This window comes from Agelaius tricolor, unplaced genomic scaffold (genome assembly GCF_023055355.1).
Source record: "Agelaius tricolor isolate 1412-34295 unplaced genomic scaffold, bAgeTri1.0.p SCAF_2, whole genome shotgun sequence".
Taxonomy (NCBI): domain Eukaryota; kingdom Metazoa; phylum Chordata; class Aves; order Passeriformes; family Icteridae; genus Agelaius; species Agelaius tricolor.
The window spans coordinates 11,887,082-11,901,422 of record NW_027269262.1 but is presented as its reverse complement, the minus strand read 5'-3'; the positions used below and the strand labels follow the sequence as shown (position 1 = coordinate 11,901,422).

The 14,341-nt window shown below is 40.3% G+C and overlaps 1 protein-coding gene across 1 annotated transcript in view; it reads left to right on the top strand.

Moving 5' to 3' along the window:
- Positions 1-9,047: 9,047 nt before the first annotated feature.
- EXOC2 (exocyst complex component 2) overlaps positions 9,048-14,341 on the top strand; it is a 126,577-nt gene continuing 121,283 nt past the window's right edge. Inside the window, exon 1 of the mRNA XM_071452965.1 lies at positions 9,048-9,199. The gene's annotated coding sequence lies outside the window, so the exon portion shown is untranslated. The remainder of the gene's footprint in view (positions 9,200-14,341) is intronic.

The following is a 14,341-nucleotide window of genomic DNA, read 5'->3' as shown; positions in this document are numbered from 1 at the left end:
ATGTTTAACAATAAATATACAATTTAGCTGCTGATCTGTATCTCAGAAATTATTTGGAGGAAGAGTGAATTGGAGTTTTTACCTACAGGCACACATTTTTAGGATTACCCAACTATTTAAATTTATATATGTTCCAGAATGGAGATAAAATTGGATGCTGAAAGGAAAAGAAATTTGAAAAAACTAAATGTCTCTCCTATTTCTGAGTTTTCAGGATGCTATTTTGGGATTTTATCTATAACTCTGACATTTGTAGACCTTTTAGTCAAGCAACAAACATTTCTTGCAATTTAGTGAAGTAACAAAATAAGCAGGGTGGGATTTTCTGTTTGGTTGGTTTGTTGTGGTGTTTTGTTGTGCAGTTTTATTTTAGGGTTTTGTTGTTTGGTTTTTTTTTTGTGGTTGTTGGGGGTTTGGGGGGGGTTTGGTTTTTTAACAGAAGCAATCTCAAATCAAAATGTCAGCCCAAGCATTCCTCCAGATTATCATTTTCTCCTTTGAAAAGTCAAGATCTCCCCACTGGCGAAGTTCAGATTTTAACTGGGCCTTTCCAGCTGGTTCTGAATCCTATTTTCAAACTCCCTCATGATACATTTCCCAGTGAGCAAGTTGATTTTGGCTGTTAAAAAGTGCCCCAAGCTAAGGGTTGTGTAGCAATCAATCAAAGTGTATCTCGCATGCACATATTGTGCCTCGTTACAATTACCAGAGAGTTTTGTTTCAGCTGGATATTACAAGTTCCCTGAGGTGAATGGTTGAGAGAACTGGGATTGTTCTGCCTGAAAAAAGAAAGCTCCAGGGTGACCTAATTGCAGCCTTCCAGTACCTGAAGGGAACTTACAGGAAAGATGTGGCAACACTCTTTACAAGAGCATGTTGTGACAGGACAACAGGGAATGGGTTCCAATTAAAAGCTTTAGATTAGATATTAGGAAGAAATTCTTTACAATGGGAGTGGTGAGGCACTGGAACAGGTTGCCCAGGGAAGCTGTGGATGCCCCATCCCTAGAAGTGTTCAAGGCCAGACTGGATAGGGCTCTGTGAAACCTGGTCTAGTGGAAGACGTCCCTGGCCTTGGCAGGAGAGTTGAACCTAGGTGACATTTAAGGTCCCTTCCAACCCTAATCATTCCATGATTCTATGAAGGGCAACACAAGTGAGTAATTGAGGACTTCAATTTTTTATTTATAGCAGGTCAATTTTGCCTTGTAAATGAGAGCAGTAATCAATTGGGAAAAATGGGTTGAAATGGAAGACAATGCCCCTCCAGCTCTATCTCTCCTCCATGAAGGTTTCTCTACCATGTTGAGGGTACAGTCACACCATCAGCTTGGCATTTGGCACAACTGAGACACAGCACAGAACAGGAGGGATCTTGTGGTGGGCATACGGGGCACTTTTAGCAGTGGGTTTGCTGCACATAGAGGTTGTATCTACTACAGCACTGCACAATAACCAGTGATTGTCACATTCACAAATGACCTCTTCTAACTCCTCTAATTCTGATTTTGTCATTTTTCTTCTGCAAATGCCTTTAGAGAAAACACCAGGATTTCTGTCAGATCACAACTGATGTCTTTCACTGCAGTTGATAGCTTTGGGAAATGGACAAACGGAATGGAAACTTCTCTAGCCAGTTTTCACATGCCCTCCTTTTTTTCTGTGGCTAGAAATACTTATACAATCAAAAAAAAAATTGTTTACTCCTGCTGCTTGCTCACAACTGAATCATGACACAAGTCCTAAGTGGGCAAATGTAATGATACCAGCATAGAAAGCCAGCCAGCAGCAAGAGCAAACACAAGCCTGATGTCAAAACTTAAAAGGTTCACAGGCACCTTATGAATGTGCCTAGTACATCCTGCCTCTTAAGGAAGGACTATAGCTCCAGGAATAGAATTGTTCCTGGAGGTGCTTTAGCCACTTCTTAAAGGCTTCCAATAAACAAGGTTCCATGGATTCCCTAAACAATCTATACCAGTATTTCCTTGTTTTCAGTGTCACAGTTCTTCTGAATGCCTTTGCTATAGTGTGTCCTATTCATCATCCTGTCCCTCCCAGACACAGAAAACTAACTCTTAACCAGTGCAGTGCAACTTTGATCCAGCTTTCAGAAGTGGATGATTATTTCCCACGTGCAGGATTTGGGCATGCAAAACACTATTTCTATTATTATTATTATTATTATTATTATTATTATTATTATTATTATTATAGTTGTTATTATTATATAATAGCAACATAGAAACAGGACAGAATATTAATTATAAATGTATTTAAATATTGACCACATTTTGAAAAGTGTGTCTCAAAGAATAAAGTGAGTCAGGGTCTCAGGTATGAGCTGACCTGAACTGGGGACTGTATAAGGCTAAGTCCAACAGTCTACTTAATGTGCATGCATAATTTTAAGTATTTGAGTTCAGTTCTTTTGCTAAAGTGAATAATAGACCTGAAAGTGTTTTCTAGTTAATGGGAACTCATAAGTGCTTTCTTGGATCACAGCCCAAGAGCTCAGCACATTGCAAGGCTAAATACAGATTTAACAGTCTAAATTTAGGCCTCTGTGTTTTAAAACATTGGCTAACATTCTTCTCAGAAATTTCTGTGGAAATTGCTGAAGATCTGAAGTCAAGGCCAAACACCCCTTAAACTTCTGTGTCTAAGAATAAATGTTACTAAGAAACACTAAAGACTAGAACTGTAGTTCACTAAAATTAAATATTGTCATGTTTTTAACAGGTTTAAGATGATCTATACCTTTGATCATACATTTAAGGCACAGACCAAGATTCACATTTTAATGATAATTGCTTGTCTGAGATACTAAAATATTTTTTCTCTCTGAAAGGAACTTAATAATATATCTAAATGATGTAAAATGCAACCTGTTGCTAACAGCATAGTTGTGATACTAATCTGAATCTAAATTACCTAAAAAGTTAGTTTTGAAAAATTAATTATACTTGGCCCAGCTGCATAGTTTATCTATCTACTTTTTGCCATTCTCATCACCTTTTTCTGAACCCTATTTCATAATTTTCCTTTTCTTTTTCACCCTAAGAGACTTAGAGATCAGTTGGTTAGGAGAAACAGAAGAGGAAAGAAGAAGAGAGAGACAGATAGGGAGAATAATAAAGAAAGAAAAAAAAAGTAAACAAGAAGGTATTTAGTAATAAATGGAACCTTTATTTGTAATATTAAACACAAGAATTCCTGTATAATTTCCTTTAAAAACATACAGTTTTGCAGAGACACTGAATGAGGCAAATAAGGGAAACAAATTGGTTCCATCAAAATGACTGAAACTGATAATTAAATAATAGTTTTTTGTTACTCAAGTTGATTTTCACTAGGACACATTAGGAAGTGTTAGTGCTATTGGAGCAGAGATGTGCTCCCTTCCAGTGGAGTGGACCTGGGGTGCTCAGGCAGCAAGGAATGGTCCCATGAGTACAGTTCAGTTCACCACTGAGACCTGATCTCTGTGCTCACTCAACATGATTTCAGAAGTCTGAAAAAATATCTGATGAATAGCTTTTCCCTGCTTATTCCCAAAGTATGGAATTTAAAGCATTTGTGCCAGAGTTTGTTCTTGTGGAAAAGAGAAACAGAATCCCACCTGGAATTTGAAGGACAAAACCTGCCAAACAGCCTTTGAAGTGGGATATTTTTTTCCCTTTGAGAAAGAAAAGGAGCAAAATTTGAAGTTGGTTTCAATTTCAACTTCTCCCCTTCCATTTTTTTTACAGTAACCACAGTACATAAAGGCTTGTCTCAAGAAGTATTAAAACTGATGCATCTTACTAGTGACACCCTTGACAGAGCTGTGGTATACAGCATTCAGTATTTTTAGCTGCACAAAGTAATTTAGTAATTTGTTTCATTGGTGCTGTTTAGAGAAACAATGCCTCTGGGTCAGTAGTGCACAGATTCCTTGGATAAGTCTTGAAAGGGAAGAATTAGGGTGGTGTTAGCCAAGAAAGTAAAAGAGTGAGAGAATTTTGTGTACTGTTGGAAATGGTTGAAAGTGCAAAGACTATATTTTTTGTTTGATGTGGAAAAAGTGATTGTGCATGTTCTGGAAGAAAACTCAAAATATTGTGTGCATTAATTTATATGTTGTTTCTCTTGAAGCATACCAGAAATCATCTGGGAGAAAACACTGATCAGTAAGTTGTTTCTTTCTCTCTCGCCTTTCAGCAAAGATAAATATATTTAACTTCATAATGAAAGTTTCTGGTGTAAGTTCACGGATAATAGCCAAATGCTGCCATGGTCAAAGAATTTATTTCTGTAGCTATGTATTAAAAAAAGAAATAGAGCCATAAGATTTAAGTAAATCAGTTCCTGGATGCTGCTTTGACAACACAGACCCAGGTGATTTTCAGTTTAGGAGGAAGCAGAAAGCAGCTAGTCTTGGGAGCAGCATATAATGCAGGAAATCTGCTTGGAAATTGAAAGAGGTATATGAATTTTTTATAAAATCTATGGGAACTTCTAGAAAACAACATCCACAGGGATGTTACATTGATGGTTCAAGGAAATAAAGGGAAGTAGAACCAATGAGGTGAAGAAAGGCTGTGCAGTGATTACAGATTTGCTAGAGCAGTCAATGATGATTTGGGGTTCTTGGCTCTGCTCCTGGTTCTACTGCCATGGCTTTGGTGGGTTACTGATCTCCAGTTCAGAAGACACAACATGGTCATGGAAGCAGCCCTCTTAATTTCAAATAGGCTTTTGGTTATGTACACACAGGAAAATAGGAGAAGCTGGTGAGTTATAAATCAGATAGGTTCAGTTTGTGGCAATTATGAAGCATTTGAATTATCTGTATGCATTACAAGACAGACAAATAATGATGACTATGGATTTGTCAAGAACAAATCCTATTAAACCAATAAGATCTCCTTTTAAAATAAGATAATAGGTGCTATACAAAGAAGAGAAGTATTAAAAAGTCATATATCTTCATTTTAGTAAGGCCTAAGTCAATGTTTCCTGTGCATAAGCAAAGACAATATGGTCCAAATTGAAAACCCCATGGTGTCAGAATAGGCAGAACCATTTCTGAGGAAGAGTTGGCAAAATGGGACCATTAGCAAAAGGAGAGATGTATAGAAAGAGGTTTCTCAAGGGTCTATCCTGTATCTGATACTCCTTATAAAACATTCAAAGAATGGAGTAGAGACCAAGTTTGATATATTTGAAGAGGACATGAAGAAGAGAGCAGACAAAAGAGTGTTAGAGAGCAGAATTAGTATTCAGAGGGAATTTTTCAAACTGGTTATGAGGGTTTTTATTAAGAAAAACACAAAAGATGGTATTCAATAGGTGCAATAGACATAGCATCATCAGTTCCCCAGATACAGGATGGGGAAAAGTTAAACAGGATTACAGCTGCCTGGAAAAAATGTAGAGTGAATCACAGGCTAAGCACGAGTCACCACTGTTGTGCTGTTGTAAAAAGAAAAATGCCATACAAATGGAATAGACACAGGAAAACAGCCTGCAAAATAGGCAAAGCAATTATTTTGCTCTGCTACCTCATGGTGAGGCTTAAATTTTAGTGTTATGTTGTTACTGGTTTTTTTTTCAAGTTTTTCACCTGAATCATGCTTGGCTTGGCTTGGGGAATTGTGTTTCCAGAATGACATTGGGTGTCTGCAGAAGATTGCAGGGGAGTTAAAGCTTGATTACCAGTCCAGACAACATTAAATATCAGGATATTAATGGGACTGTTTGGAATAATGAGGCAAAGAAGATAACAGGGCCTTTAAATATGGAAAAGACTGCTACAGGGAGGAAGCAAAGAGTCTGTTCTCCAGGCCAGCAAAGACAAACCTTTCACTAATGGACTGAAATTGCAGTAGGGGACATATTTAGAGCATACATTGGAAAAAAGACCTCTGGTGATAAGGGTAGAGAAACACTAGGAAAAATTGCCTGAGGTGATGGCAAAAGCACCATACTGGGAAGCCTTTAAGAACAAGATTGAAAAAACAGTTATGTTACAACAAAAGAGTAGTTGATCCTGTCTTGGGGCATGGAAAATAACTGGAAAGGATGATTTCTTAAGGTCACTTTCAACCTTATGCTTCTTAGCATTTCTCTGTTCCTCAGATTTCCCTGGTTATAATACTCGCCTCACAAATTTAAACAGGAGCAGGAGAAGGTCTGGTTTGGAAGTCCACTTGTCAAAAAAAATTAGGGAATATCTCTAAGCTTGAAGGCATTCAGAAAACAGTTCTGCAAAGGCACTTACACAGTGCAGAATCAAAGCTAATCCATACAGTTTGTCAAGAGAAAGTGAAGGAGTAAATCTGCTGCATTTCACAAACATCTTCAAAAGGAAGATATTTCTGTTAACAAGAAGCAGGCTTGCAATGGACAGATGCTGCAGCTAGATGAATTTACCTTTTCAAACAACATTTATATTTCTATCAGGTTTTTTTTGCACATTAAGGTAGTGTGGTACATGTTAGTATAACCACTGAGAAATCTTCAAAAGCAGAATGATTGATTTGCCATTTCTCCAAAATAAATAAATAACAAATTTTATTCTTTGAAATAAAATGAAGATGCCTTTTTTAAAAACAACTACAGAAAGACCTTGATGTGGGAATTGCTGGAGGAAATTCTACAGCTTTCAATATTCAGGTTAGACAAGATGATCATAATAATCTCTCTGGCTTTCAAATCTGTTTACCCAACTTTGTAGAGAGATGTAATGTTTACAGATCACTGTCAAATCTGCATAAATGGATTAGAAAAAGGCATGAATGAGCAATTACTCTTGTGACCTCAATGAGGTATAACACTTACTATTTACCAGGTCATTACATTACAAATTGTCACTTCTTTCCTCAGTTTTAACTGCATAGATTAATCTCTTTAACAGCATCTGGAGTTCTATAGAGTAATATATTTATATTAGCAGCATTATATATGACAGCAAATATATACTATATATTATGATATATACATCATAAGTTATATATATATGACAGATATATATATATATTTTTTAACCACACTAATTTTCTTCCTTTTGTTCCAAAGAGATATGCACGGTGGTGTTTCTTCTCTCCAGAGGGTCACATCTGCAGTCAGTCACTGTCAGCTTTGTTCTGGAGTCACTGAAGGGGTAGGTGATGGTCACTAAACATCAGCTGGGGAAACCACCCACCGCAGATTGAACAAAGTGCGCCACACAGGAAGTTCTGCACTGAGTGTTATCCAGGGCCCTATATATCATAAGATTCCTGGATGCTGCTTGTGGAAATAGGAGGATTTGCCTGTGTGGATGCCAGTGAAGAAAGTACACATGCCTTTTATAAGGTTTCTGTTCTTGCAGAGTTTAGCCTGGTTGTGCTGTTCTGAGAAATTCCCAAGGATCACAATCTGCGTAAAAATACTGCTGAGCAGCCTTTTAGAAACAGCAGCTTAAAATCCCTAAAGGCTAGGTGACATTTTCACAAGCAAAAGGTCTGTCAGCTTGTCCTCACTTAGGGGTTTAACACTGGGGAGGTTGACTCTTTTCAAGTTCAGGTTCCCTCTTCTTAATGATTCACCTATTTAGGATCTTTTACAGCAGAGGTGACTATTCAATCAAATCTGCAACCCAACTGCAGTTTGGCCCTGAAATTTATCACTTGAGCTAAACATAAACTCATGGTTGTTTATTACTAAACCTTCTGGGTACACAGTTCCCTTTATGGAGTCCCAGAAAAGTTAATGGGCTTTTTGGGCACAGGTCTCTCCTCTCAGAGGGCACTGGGCTGGGACCTAGGTACGCTGGGTGGGGCCTTCTGATCCCACCAGCCTCTCAAGGAGCAGTTTTCTTTGGCACAGCTGATGACAAGCATTCAATGAGAGAATTCAAACAAGCTGTCATGGAGGAAAAATGAGGAATGGATTCTTCTTTTCTGTTTTGTTTTTTTGTTTTGGTTTGGTTTTTTGTTTTTGTTTGTTTGGGGTTTTTTTTTTTTTCTTTGTCTCATTGCTTTTCCTCTCCTTCCCAATAAGATTTTTGTCTGAATTTGGTTTTTGCAACCAAATATCGAACAGTACCAGCAAAAAATGAAAAAGGAGATCTCCTGACTCTTTCCGCAAGGAAAAGACCTTGTGTTCAGAATCCCCCCCAGCCAGCCAATGGGTTTGAAAAGAAACATTTTTACTGGTTTATCATGAAAGGAGGACAGATTTACATCACCTGGGGCTGACAGCACTGCTTGAGTATTTTTGCCTGAGCTTTTGCCCCCCATCCATCGTTCTGCACCTCCCCTCACAGAGTCACTGAATGGTTAGGGTTGGAGGGAACCTCCGGCAACTGTCCAGTCCAACCCCCCTGCCAAGACAGGGTCACCCAGAGCAGGTGACACAGGAACATGTCCAGGTGGGTTTGGAATGTCTCCAGAGAGGGAGACTCCATGACCTCCCTTGGCAGCCTCCCTCACACCTCAGGCTGGAGTCCCAACACTACTGCTGGGTGAGTTTCTGCCTGTAGGGACAGAGATGATAATGCTGGGAACATTAATTATCTGCTTGGGAGCAGTTTAGTTATCATTTATTACTGTTGTTCACTGAATCACAAAATGTGCTGAGCTGGAGGAGACCCACAAGGATCACCGAGGCCAACTCCTGGCCCTGCACAACACCGTCCCCAGAGTCACACCATGCATCTGAGAGCGTTGTACAAACACTTCTTGAGCTCAGCCAGGATTGGTGCTGTGATCACTTCCCTGGGGATCCTGTTCCAGCGCCCAAACACCCTCTGGGTGAAGAACCTTTCCCAGATACCCAACCTAAACCTGCCCTGGCACAACTTCAGGCCATTCCCTCGGGTCCTGTCATTGTTGTCCTTGCCGTACTCAAGACTGTTATAATTAAGTTTGTATTTTTTCTTTTGCGCCTCACCCATGGCAGAACCAAACCCCACTCCCCTCGGAGGCCTTCAGGCACCCCCGCTCAGCGTTAGGAGGGAGGGAGGCGGGAAAGGGGCGGGGTCTCCGTGAGGGGCGGGGTCTCCGTGAGGGGCGCGGCTCGGGGCTTGGCGGCCCCCCCCGCCCGCCTCGGTGGCTCGGCGCTCGCTCGATGTGCTCGGGCGGTGGCTGGCGGCGCCTGGCGGCGGCGGAGGACGCGGGGCGCTGCCGGGAGCGGGGCGGCCGCAGGTGCCGGATGCGAGCGGCGGCGGGCGGTGAGTGACCGGCCCCGGCCCCCGCCCCGGCCCCCCTCGGGCGCTGCGGGGCAGCTCCGGCCCCTTCCCTTTCCCCCCCCTCCTGCCTCCCCGGGGCGGAGGCCGTCCCCCTCCCTTCGGCCTCCCCCCGCCTTCCGCTCCCCGGGCGGGGTCGAGCGTCCCCGCCCCGGCTCCGTGGGGACGGAGCTGTCGGCGATGGCTCTCGGGGCGCAGGGGGCGTCGCTGGGCTGCGGCCGTCTCCCCCCGGGTGACTTCCCGGCTGCAGCGGCTCTCCCTCCTCGCCAGCCCCCCGCCAGGACGCTGGGCGCTGCCGGCAGGGCGGGGGGTTCCTGCCGCCTGCGGCCTCCCCCGGGGGCACACGGTGTCCCGCTGGGGGACGCTCCCTGGTCGGGCGAGGTCGGGCCCGGCGATGGTGGCGCCGTCCCTGCGAGCCCGGCAGCTGTAGTGGCTCCGTGGCCTTTGCCTGTGTGTCCCATGTCTGACAGCGGCCCGGGGGAGCGCCGGTGCCCGCCGGGCTGCACGGGCTGGGCCAGAGCTGTGCGAAGTGCCAGAGTCAAATGGGTTGGAAAAGACTTCCGACATCATCCACTCCGACCCATGTGAAATGATGGGGTCGTTCGGCTCAGTGAAGTGTGGGTGTGCTGGGTGGGGGATAGAGGGAATAAGCAGGGTAGAGAGGTGAGTCTAAGCTGGTTACTTGTAGGACTTGCTGAAAAGCTGGTTATTTGCAGGACTGATTTTATTTTTTGTTTTAGTTTTTTTTCTTTTTTGTCTTTGCATTTAGTTGTGCCGTCAAGTTTCAGATAGAGCTCCCCAAAATGACTGAGTACCTAGGCAAGTGCAATAGGAAAATAACAGGGTAAGGAACGTGGGAGGAATTGAAATAACATGTTGGTTGAGAGATGGTTGCTTTCATCCATATCTGGCGGGAGATATTACGCTTCTCTGAGACTTGGGATTTTTTTTCTTTAACTTCCTACCCAGTGCTACATTTCGGCCTAATTTGGACTGCCTTGCAGTCCACAAGTGTCCGTGAGCTGGGTGACCAAACATCTTTCCTCCCTGCCTCTTCAATATCCTAATTAAGAACCTGAAAATGTTCTCTTAGCAAGGCGTCGACAACTGAAATTTGGGATGATCTTGTTTCCAGAAGAGAGTTTCCCATTCTGTCCAGTTTTACTGTTTTTTTAAATAGTCTTCCTCCTGCAATTTTGTCGCTTGTAGCGGGTACAGCTTCTAGCCATAGACTCCAAAGCTTTGAGTCAAAAGCCAATAGAATATTAAGCCATCCTAGCTCTGACAGAACATCAGATTAAACCTAAACTCCAAATATTCATTGTTTAAAATGTAGTTAAAATCATAATCTCACTTCAGTTTTCCAGGTTTTCTGATCGTTCTTACAGCAAGTAAATAGTCTCCTTTCTCCGTTAGTGAGTTCTCTGTGTTTCACTGCTGTAAACTTTTTTGGTTTTGTTTTTGCTTTTGATGATTTGGTTTTGCTTATGATGAAGTTGTCAGAACAGTTAAAGGACTGTAAATAAACAAATCCGTGGCTTAGAAAAACAAGTCCCTTTTCTTCCTTTACATTTTGCTCACCTGAAGAAGGAATGCTCTATAACTCTTACTTCCCTATTTTTATTGTATCTTATCCTAGCTTGCACTGACCCAGCTATAAGCAGCAAGAGGCATGTCTTGTTGCTGATTTCTTTCCTGTGGATAGCTTAGTTTACTGTTCTTGTGGTTTATGCCGACTCCTTGGACAACAGTGTTTTTATTTAGGTGGAATTTCTGTTGTCTGCAACATCATTTAAAACAGATGCGCTTATTTTCATTATACTGGTCAGACTTATCTCAGTGAAAATTATTTTAAGTTGTAATGGTAAGGGTGGTTTTCTTTATGGAAAACATATTTTACAATGTGTCAGAGGTGAAGCAATTTAATTAAAAGATTGCTATCCAACAAACGTATGCTGGCTTTAAAAAAAAAATATAAAGTTGTGTTGTATTTTTCTGATCTTCATTCAATAAATGAAAATTATTTTACAGACTGGATGGTTTGGGGTTGTTTTTAATGCTCTAATTGCTTCTTAATATTTTAGAGCTAAGTAGCAGTCTAGGTTAATGAAATTCCAAGTGAATTTAAAAAAAGTAAAGTTCTAAGTCATGAACAGTACAAGAAATCTAAAATTGCAGGATTTCTTGTGAGAGTGATCAAGGGTTTTATGCTAGCTGTTGAGAGCATTTGAGGCAAAACCGGACAGTGAAGACATTAAAATCTGTAATTCACCAGTTGTTTTCCTGAGAAATGAATTAGAATGAATGTATTAGAATGAAACTGTATCTACTGATGCAATCTATTCTGTATTACACTGCTCTTCCCAGAGAAGCTGGACTAAAGCAAAATAAGTAGGTTGACTAGAAAGTCAGAGGCCACTGACCTCATTTATCAATCAAAACTTTCAGATATGTTATGTTGAACCATACTTAATCAATTTCTTTCAATGTAGTGATATGTTTAGCTGTAAATTCAGTAAGCCTTAATCACTGTACTTGAAATGAAACATCAGTTGTGAGTTATTTTAATGCTGTTTATTCTGCGCTTTTTGGCTTTCCGACTTCACTTGAAAAGAAAAAAAACCACAAAGAATGAAAAGAAAAAAGTATTTATCTTGATAGGATGGTGACAGAAGACTGAATATAAAAGGTGTTCTTAAAACATAGATTCTGACAACTGTGGAAAATATCCATGAAATAGTACAGTTAGAGTTTTGTACATGAGGACAAAAGCTTGTGAAGCACTCAAAATACACTCCCTGCATGTATTTTGAATGCCTATAGGTCACTATTTATTTATACAAACAGGCAAAGAAAACCTTCTGCAAGAGAAGTGAGAAGTACTTCATTTTACTGTCAGGGACTGGAAAATAGCACTCAGAGAACTGTGGATGTTTCAGTGAATTTACTTGCTATGTGAGTTTTTCAGGCAGAGCGGAACCTACTGGTATACTTGAAGCCAGTTGAATGTTCAAAATCCAAAAGCAGCTGAATTAGTATCTTTTAGCAGAAGTCAGATGTTAGCTCTTCAGCTTAACTTTGACCTTCTGTCTTGGACCACCTACATTCTGTAAATCTGGGCTGTGCAACATTGTCTTTCAAATTACTTTTCCCAGGGGAGAAATATGGTGTTTGGTAATGGAGGGAATCTTGTTTGTAAAGGTGCTTGGAGGATGAGGGATGATGAGACAGCACATGCACAGCGCAGTCACGTCAGATTTATTTTTCATCTTTTGTGCTGAACATGAAAGCAGAGGTCTGTGTTTACAGCTTGCATAGTGTGAGTTCAAAAATCTGGCTGCTAAAAAATTTTGTGCTTTACTCTCAAAATTATTTTAGGGAATTTCCATCAGTATTTCTGTTCAAACACATGTGGATTATTCTCCCAGTGTTGAAAGTTATAAAGAGAAGGGACGGGCAGCAGGGAGAAAAAAATCATTCTTGTGATACCCTGGAGAAAAAAAAAAACCTCCAAACCCCCCTGAAGGAACTTCCCTAGACACCAAGTAATGACAGAAATGCTTGTAAATAATTATTTATCGTGTGATTGCCGTGTTACAGGCTTTGCATAGGGAAAGGTAAGATACGTGTTTAGTATATTAAATAACACCAGGTCATACACTTCACTCCTCTGGAGAAATTCTTTGTAATTGTACTTTTTATATTATTTTGGAAGTATTTAATGATTTTTCTCCAAAAAGAACTTGGTCTGTGTAGCCTTTCCTTGACTACTGACGTTACTAATCTGCAGAAAGTATGTTCAGCATTTTCATTAGAAAATACTGTGATTACGTCTGGTGATGAGTGTGAAAGCCCATGTTTCCTTTCTAATTTTGCTTGCTTTGTTTTTAAGGAAAACAAAGTTTCTGAGACACCAAGTCCTTAAGGGGACTGATTTTCCCTTGACCTTAACAGAACTGCAGATTCCCAGATTTTCCGTTTTATTCTCAAAGACTATGCTTAGGCTATATTGTGCAGAAACCAGTGGGGTCTCTGACAGTGTAAAAGTGTCTGTGGATCAGATTACAGTATAAATCAAGGATTTTTAGGTTTATTTAGACTTGTATTTTTTTTTCCTTTGACACTGTTGATAACCCAGAAGCGATGTACCCCTATGTTTGGAAGTTCATCAAAAAGCCTGCATTAGTTAAAAATTAAGACTATTTTAAGTAAAAGTTCCTTTTTAGATAGCCACTTTTGCGTTGAGGATAAACTAAACTAATTTTTTTGAGATACTCATGAAATGTCTCAATTAAAAAAGCAATTACTTTCAGTTTTCTGTTTGGGAATTCTGTGAGTCTTGTGACATTTCAAATCTCACAGTGGTTTCAACATGTATACCTTGGTTCTTGCTGGAAAACTGTGCATTGAATTTTTGGCAAAAAATTCAGAAGCTATGTGTATAGCAGATGGGTTCTTTGCATGTTTCCTTACAAGAGAAGGCAGGGGAGATTGTGTTTCTCACAAGACAACCTCACTACTCTCTAAGTGTGATCACTCCATACAGGAGATGGGATTTTAGGCAGACAAGTAGAAATGAAGACTCATAAGGCAAAGAGAGGCTTTTGTTAGAAAAATACCTGTGCACACAGTCTGTCAGGGAAGTATTGAGTGTGTGTTGGACCATGTAAATTGAGAAAAACGCTCTAGCATATGGCTTGAGTACATATGTGAGCAAAGGCCAGAAAGAGGTGTTGGGGAGAAAACATGAAAAATACTAGAATCTCAGTAACACAAGTGTATGTCTCATCTTTTAAATAGTTTTGAAATAAAAGGAACTGCTAAAATAGTCACACAGTAAGCGTAAGTGTTGCAGTCTTGCATACAAGCATCCAAGTTAAAGCTTCGACCATGTGAACTGTGTAATTACAGTGGTTATATAGTGTTTTTATAAAGAATATTGTATATAGTTACAGGGCTTAGAAAAAAAATCTGTGGTGTCTTGTTTCTTTTTTCTAGAAAAAAAATTCATCCCTTTGGGATTCATTTAGTTTATTTTTCTGAACTTCTGGATCTTTCTGAATGCATTAGCATAAACATATTTGAAAGATTTTGATGCTTGAAGTATTGTTTTCAAATTTCTGCCTG